Genomic DNA, 8,459 nt, shown 5'->3' on the forward strand with positions numbered 1-8,459 from the left:
GATCTTCTATTACCTGATGCACCCCAACAATTGAAAGAGCACCAAGCACATACCAAGAGCTCAATAATATATTTGTTAGGTGAAAACCACCCACTTCACCTTTCTTTCCTACTCCCTACCACCAAGTCCCTCTTGTTCTGTTTATCCCAAAATGAGTGATTCAAAATTAGCTAATAGAATAACTTAACATCCAAAGTTAAGGAGAAAATATGTAGAAATAAATATATATGCTAAAATGTAGAGAAAGGAATTCGCATGTGGGAAAGAAATTTTGCATTACCCTCCATGGACAGAATATATAGGCCATAATGTTTAAGAAACTTCAAAGACTTCGGTACAGCATACAAGAATTACCATTCAGAAAAAGGAAATCTTTATACTGGATGTTATATATTACTGTTCCATCCATCACCCAGTGCTTTTACAGGAATCCCTACTCCTCCCCCACCCCACCCCCACCTCATTGCATGACCCACTCTTCTTGTCCACAGAGAGAAGTTCTCCTTGATCTTCTCCTCACCCACCAAGTCCACAGCCCCCATGCTCTCCGACATGCTGGATAAATCCACCAAAATGTTAAATAATATCAAAATAATCACTCAGGCAAATACAAAAATAAGGAGATATTTAACATAATTAAATGAAATCTTAATATCTCAAGCCAAACAATTTGCATTTATTAGATATTTCACAAATTTCAGAGCCTCCCAAGGATACATGAATAAGTATATAACTTACTACCACGTAAACAAAAACACTCAGCAAGGGATCCTTCCCTTGAATAAAGAGCTTCCTCCAAAAGCTAAATTCTACTACCCACCCATAGTGCCACAGGACATGAGAGGTACAAATAAGTAGGAGAAAGAGGAAAATAGAATAAGAAAGAGAGAGAGAGAGAGAGAAAGCAGTTTTGTCCTCCTTCTAGCAATCAATGCTTCAGAAAATAATGGGATTCAGTCTCAGAGTCCTATGCTACATTACTCTTAAACAAACTTAAAGTTAGATGTGTAAGCAAGCATACGCCCAGGAAATGCTAGAACTTCTCAAGCCCACCCATACTCCATTAGTTGGCTTTTGAATTTCAGTGCAGCTGAAGAGGCTGCATAATCACTGTGTCTCTCACGGCACAGAGGTAAGAGGCAGAGTCTTTCATCTGGAGCTCCTTCAGAAGGAAGTAACTGTACCCAGCAGAGCGATTAAGGAATGAAGAAAAATGACCTCTCCCCTCCAAACCATCCAGAACACCGTTAAGAGAGAAATATGGGTGCTCTGCCGTCATATTGCTGGTACCAGGACAATCCATTGAACCCAGATGTCCGATAGATGAGGTTGACCTGGATGAAGGCTCCTTCCACAGCTGTCAACTCACTGGGCTGCTCAATGCTTTGTCCTGCAATGCCTATGACAAGACACATCATTATTAAAAAGGATAGTTTCCATGTGGTCACAAAAGAACTGCCACTGATGGGGGAGAAATAAATGATGGCAGACGTGGCAGCAGCAACAGTAACAGGAGGACGATTAGCACCACATAAGGAAAATGCTTATAGCAAAGGCTGTTTCATTACAAATGTCAAAAGTTGCAATTGTTTCATTGGAAGAAGTATTTTGAAAACTTCCAGCAGCATTTGCTATTCTGTTGAGACTTACCTCCCATCTTCAGGGAAACATAAAGAAGGAAAAATCCCCACATCTGCTGCAGCACCCCACGAGCCTGGCCCTGCATCCCTGGTTTCTGAGCCACTGGAGTCTGCAGAAGGTAAACCCTCCATGTGGGTGAGGGAGGGAAGCTCAACCTGGATGCAAAACCCAGAAGAGGAGGGGATGGGTATATTCACACCTAATGGGTGTGGTGCACACCCTCTGGGGGATGGAGACACTTGAAGCTCTGACTCGAGCGGGGCAAAGACAATATATGCAACCTAACCATTTGTACCCCCATAATATGCTGAAATAAAAATTAAAATTAAAAAACCAGAAGAAACACCAGGGAGGAGCTCCTTTTTTGCCAGGGTGACTGTAAGCTTCCTGCACAGGAGCAGCTATGGGTTCCCTTGCAGGAGTCCCTTCACGTGAACATTTCTACCGATAAATCCACAGTCCAAGTGATTGTGGTGAATACTGTACAACAGAATTATGTGTAAAGAACAGTGAAGACAAATGAGAGCATAAGATAAAGTCAAAAGTGGTCAATTCAACTATATTGACAGTTTTCTTTCTCATGACACAACAAAATTAAATACTGACATAATTAAAGGTGAGTTATATGTGTGCATATATTCAATATTGTAGGTTTGTGAGTCATATATGTTTCTAAAGCTAGAAAGAGAAGGGAATTTACCTACCAGTTAAGTGTACTTGCAAAAGTTAATACAGAAATAATCTTCAAAAGATTCAAAAGTAAGTTTCGGAGTGATGAGTATTAAATAATATTGTTATCGTAAATGTATAAACTTTTTTTTTTATTTCAGGAAATTACGGCGGTACAAACATTTTGGTTACATGTTATGACTTTGCCACATCCCAACCATGATTTGAGGCATGCCCTTTTCCCCCTACAACACTCATTGAGTCCATTAGTTGTGAGTTTACCCACCCCCAACTCCCCTATCCCCAAAGAATATTACTACTGTAATGTATGTATAAACTTTTAAAACAGTGGGAATACACACAGTAAACTACTAACATGTTATGTTAGGGGTTGCAGTGGGACAGTTGAGTGAGTTAATCTTTTTCTTTTTTTACTGGGATCTCACAAGCTGAAAAGTGAGTTAATTTTTTTTCTTGTACATTTCTGTATCAGTTAATGTTAAAAATGAGTGTGTTTCATTAAGTGATTTTAAAAAAACTAAAAGTAAATGAAAACTGAAAGGAAAGAAGAGTGATACAAGAGGAAGAAAGAAACGAGAAGAAGGAAGGGAGGAAAAAAAGAAGAAAAAGGAAAACTTCAACAGTATCTTAAGCTATTTATTAAGATGTCCCAGAAAGAAATTTCTTGTTATCTCTGATAAATATCTTTCGTATCAATTGGCCTCTCATTAATACTATTTAATATCAAAAACAGCTACAATAAAAAGATGGACAATAATAAGTGTTGGTGAGGATGTGGAAAAATTGGAAACTTCATACATTACTTGTCGAAACGCAAAATGGTGCAGCCACTTGGAAAATAGCTTAGCAGAGGCCCGGCGCGGTGGCTCACGCCTGTAATCCTAGCTCTCTGGGAGGCCGAGGCGGGTGGATTGTTTGAGCTCAGGAGTTTGAGACCAGCCTGAGCAAGAGCGAGACCCCGCCTCTACTAAAATTAGAAAGAAATTAATCGGCCAACTAAAAATATATACAAAAAATTAGCCAGGCATGGTGGCACATGCCTGTAGTCCCAGCTACTCGGGAGGCTGAGGCAGTAGGATTGCTTGAGCCCAGGAGTTTGAGGTTGCTATGAGCTAGGCTGACGCCACAGCACTCACTCTAGCCCGGGCAAAAAGAGTGAGACTCTGTCTCAAAAAAAAAAAAAAAAAAAAAAAGAAAATAGCGTAGCAGTTCCTCAAAAAGTTAAACAGATTTACTATATGACCTAGCAATTCTGCTCCTAGGTATATACCCAAAAGAAATAAAAACGTATGTTCACACAAAAACTTGCTCATGAACGCTCAGAGCAGCATTATTCACGTTAGGCAAAGAGTGTAGATAACTTAAATGTCCCATAAACTGATACGTGGATAAACAAAACATGGTATATCCATAAAATGGAATATTATTTAGCCATTACAAAGAATGACGTATTGGTACATGCTTCAACATGGATGAGCCTGGAAAACACTATGCTAAGTAAAAGGAGCCAGACACAAAAGGTCACCTATTGTATAATGCCATTTATATGAAACGCCCAGACTAGGAAAATCCATAGAGATAGAAAGTAGATTAATAGTTGCCAGGAGGTGGGGGCTTGGGGAGAGGGGAGAAGGAAAGGGAGTGACTACTAATGAGTATGGGATTTCATTTTGGAGTGATGAAAATGTTCAGGAATTAGACAATAATCAATATACTAAGAACATCAAATTATATACTTAAAAGGGGTGAATTGTATGATATATGAATTAATCTCAGTAAAGCTTTTTAAGATTTATTTAAATCAATGTTGATACATATTAGAGAATTTCACTACACTTGAAATCAAAGTACTATATATTTTTTTAAAGGCCATCTATCAAGCCTTGCCATGAGCACAGTTCTGCTTTTGGAATCTGCTGACTGACTGGCATTTTGAATCTTTGCTGCTCCTTTCTGTCAGAAATCAGACACAGAGTCAGAATCATCTTCCCTTGTGGAAAACCTGTGGCATCAAGAGTGTTAAAACTACTCCTGGGTCCATGTTGACTTCAGGCTGTCCTTGATTTTCATACGTATATATTAAGACTCCTTGTGTATGCTGAATTCAGTCTCTTGCACAACAGCAGACTTTTGTGCACCAGTAGATGGATAGCAAATGTAGAGGGAGGATGCTGCCTGCCTCCTCGCCTTACTCAACTTTGTCTAAACAGCATTGTTTGTGCATTTTGCCCACGTTTTATACAAATTAGTAGAAAATAGGAAACAAATTTTTAGTGTCATTGATGAAAAGATTGAAATAAACTATATGCAACTAGGATAAAGATAGAAATATCATGCTTTTTGGCTTAAAAAATAGAAATAAACATGGGCTGTAAACAAAAAAATCAAAGGCAATTTTTGTCCGTTATGAACCCTGTGAAATCATTGTTCTCTATTTACTGCACCTAGTAGGCTATAGCATCTTATAGTGTAATAAATATGATACTGCCATCTTGTGAAACCACGAATCATTGCCATTTTACATGCACATCACCAAATGATTAATATTTTCTTTCCCTATCAAAAATATAAAAATTTAGAATCGAAATAAAGTTTAAAACCATTTAGGCCTTTTCACTTGTCTCATTTTGCAACTGACATGTAAAACTAGACCAGGCAGCAAAATTCCCCACGAGGCTCTGTTCCTGAATCTGAAACTAGGTTTCTCCTCAAACATTGTTCAAAATATGATCAACCATTGTGAAATAAATAACTCCCTGCTACTATTCCGAATTAGCAGCATAGTTCCACATTGTTCCTGGAAAGTTGCATTCTCCCCACTCTGAATCTAGGTCTTTCCTCTCTCTCACATGCAAGATTCATTCTCATTTCCCATTCTAGCATGACTGACATCTCTTTTGGAAGAACAAAGCCCTGATCCATAAAAAATACATTGTATATTACATATCATGTATCTTATAAACTTTATCCACATCATTTCTATTTTCACCATCCCTTCTATGCCAAAATCCTTCAAAGATTACTGCTATGCTGAATTGAGTGGTCTGGATGAAAAGCAGCTTGATTACAGTTATACCTCTGCAATTTGGAGCATCTGTCCCGGTGTCCCAATTCGGAGCTCATATTTGAATCGCCATGTGCTTTCCCTGTCCACAGACATCCAAGGCATCTCTCTCCACTGGCACTGATCGGAGGCTCCCACTGAGACTCAGGCACTTCTGGCTTGCTGTCTCTTCAGGCAAAGAGGTCCTTTCCACCCCCCAAGAAGAATTAACAGGTGCTGATCACTGGAAGCACACCCAAGGGAGGGAGCTCGCCGAGACAGCGGTAAGGGATAACAGGGGATCTGGGCAGAGTTTCCGCGTTGTCTACCACGGTCTATCTCTGTACATAGATGCACAAGTGATCAACCTACAATTTCAACCTGACTGTGACATTCTCCTACTTAAAGCTTTCAATGGCTCCCCAGCCCCTATAAAGTAAGGACAGATATTTATTCTGTTGTCATATAAAACCCCAACTATATCTCACTTTAATTCCATTCACAACCTAAGCTGCAGATATTCTGAATTACTTGCCTTTTCCCACTCATGCCAGGCTGCTTCAGGTCTTCTTGCTTTTGCTCAAACTTTTTCGTCTGTTGAAGAGTCCCTCCATTTCTACTCATCTTTCAAGGAGCAGCACAAGAGTTACCCACTCTGTGAAATTTTCCTAGCCTCTCCCTCTAACCCCACTAAAACCATCAGCAGACATAGCAACACTCTTCTTTGTGGTCCCTCTCTAACCTATAGTTAATATATTCTTCCCACCATAATCTTAACTTCTTAAGGATGAGATATGACTAACCAACTTTTGTTTCCCCAAATAAATATCTGTGTGTATATATAGTCATTGATGATCTTAAAAACAGAGGTTTTATGGAAGTGGAGGAGGAGGGAGGGAAAATCTACTTCACTAAATTTAATAGGTAAAGTCAAGACAATGAATATTAATGAATATTAAGTAATCTTTGAAGGATTTTGGCATAGAAGGGATGGTGAAAATAGAAATGATGTGGATAAAGTTTATAAGATACATGATATGTAATATATGATGTATTTTTTATGGATCAGGGCTTTGTTCTCCCAAAAGAGATGTCAGTCATGCTAGAATGGGAAATGAGAATAAATCTTGCATGTGAGAGAGAGGAAAGACCTAGATTCAGAGTGGGGAGAAAGCAAGTTTCCAGGAACAATGTGGAACTGAGAGTGGAAACCTCCCAAAATTATAAAAAAAAAAAAGTGAGGCCGGGCGCGGTGGCTCACGCCTCTAATCCTAGCACTCTGGGAGGCCGAGGCGGGCGGATTGTTTGAGCTCAGGAGTTCGAGACCAGCCTGAGCAAGAGCGAGACCCCGTCTCTACTAAAAATACAAAGAAATTAATCGGACAACTAAAAATATATAGAAAAAATTAGCCAGGCATGGTGGCACATGCCTGTAGTCCCAGCTACTCGGGAGGCTGAGGCAGAAGGATTGCTTGAGCCCAGGAGTGTGAGGTTGCTGTGAGCTAGGCTGACACCACGGCACTCTAGCCCGGGCAAAAGAGTGAGACTCTGTGTCAAAAAAAAAAAAAAAGTGAGTTACACTTACTGAGTTGACCCAAAGAGCCAGGTCACTGATGAGCTGAGGCAAAAGCAGCCCAGGCTGTGGTGGCTGTGGGAAAAGAGCATGGCCATGTGGTGAGGAGAGGAAGACCTCCTGCCTACACCTGCTCAGTTAGAGGCGGTGACTAAGTGGATGGAGGGAATCTGACGGTGGTACAGAGGCAGAGATGGCAAAAAAGTCTGGACCACCAGCGACATCATGTGGCCAATGAACGCAAAACTTCTTTACTGAGATAAGTTTCTAGATTTTTCCTTCTAGAGAATGTTGCAATTATACTGACCTCTGGGAATAAATAAGCCCCTGGATCCTTGGTCTTACCAAAGGAGAAGGGTAGTGGTGGTAACAAGAACATTTTCACTAGCTGCATGGAGACACCTGAAAGTTAACTGAAATATTACAAGTTGCAACCTTATTTTATACCCCAAGGTGAGGTGAGACATATCAGTTCTTACATTTCTCCCACCTGTAGGAGAAAACACAGCCTTACATCTCTCTGTACTTCTTTGTACCTCTGTAAAGAAGTAATATTTTCACGTATTTTGATGTTCTCTTCCATTTGCATGTCTATGAACAGGACCTTATCCCTCATCACTTAAAATATCAATATTCTGGGAAGGGGCATAGTCTAGCAAAGAAGAAAGATCAGGACAGCAATTTACAGTAGAAATAGCAAGCAAGAAAGAAGTTATTACTCAGCTTCTGGTGGCCAAAATAGATGTTCATGTCTGCAACAAGACAATCAGCTTCAAAGTCAGGACTTGTCATGACAGAAAAAAATTTTCTAAATTAATTTATTTCTCACTGTAACACATCAAGCCAGGCTTGGTAGACTTGATCACAGAATTTATATGTTGCAGACCCACAGAACTAACTGAAAGCAGGAAAACTTCACCCCTGCAAATTTGTGAGGATCATGGAGAAAAGAAGGGAAACAGAGGTAGGCCGAAGAGGTTAGAGGCCAGGTTTCATATTTTTCCCAGTTTGAAAGCAAACTTCAAGATAAATGAGAGCCTTACAGAGTGTAAGAAAACCAAAGGTCACCAGAGATAGCAGCAGGCTTCTGAGGGCGAGGCATGGAGAGGACACAGATGCTTAGGATAACTCTGGCTGTCGGCTCAGAGTACAGGAAACATAAAAATATAAATCTGGTTTTCCAGTGCCTGGAAATAAGGAAGTTAGAGGTGCCTGTATGTTTTGCCAGGGAAGACAAAGAAGAGTGGAGAATTATCGTGCAATTGCACAAGGCTGGAGTCAAAGCCAAGTCACCACAGCATGCAGTGACTTCCAGACCAGAGGCCAAGAACAAGAACTATAAATTCCAGCCAGTGATATGCTGGTAAATATTTAAAAACTACTTCTCCCACACGCCCAAAAAAAGCCCTGATTTGTAATATTTGCCAATTTCCACGGTGTGAATATTCCCCCATGATCAATTTCAGGCTCCAACATGACGTCAGTGCACATGAGTTGGTAAGAGATATGTAG

At 40.1% G+C, this 8,459-nt stretch overlaps 1 pseudogene across 1 annotated transcript; it reads right to left on the reverse strand.

Annotated features, from left to right (window-relative positions):
- Positions 1-1,081: 1,081 nt before the first annotated feature.
- LOC105814178 lies at positions 1,082-1,738 on the reverse strand (annotated as a pseudogene). Its single transcript, XR_001137690.1, has 2 exons — positions 1,651-1,738; positions 1,082-1,399 (listed from the first exon to the last, which is right to left on the reverse strand). The product of XR_001137690.1 is annotated as a T-cell receptor alpha chain V region 2B4-like (transcript).
- Positions 1,739-8,459: the final 6,721 nt, after the last annotated feature.

The sequence above is a fragment of the Propithecus coquereli genome, unplaced genomic scaffold (genome assembly GCF_000956105.1).
Source record: "Propithecus coquereli isolate 6110/MARCELLA unplaced genomic scaffold, Pcoq_1.0 Scaffold3, whole genome shotgun sequence".
In the NCBI taxonomy this organism is placed as follows: domain Eukaryota; kingdom Metazoa; phylum Chordata; class Mammalia; order Primates; family Indriidae; genus Propithecus; species Propithecus coquereli.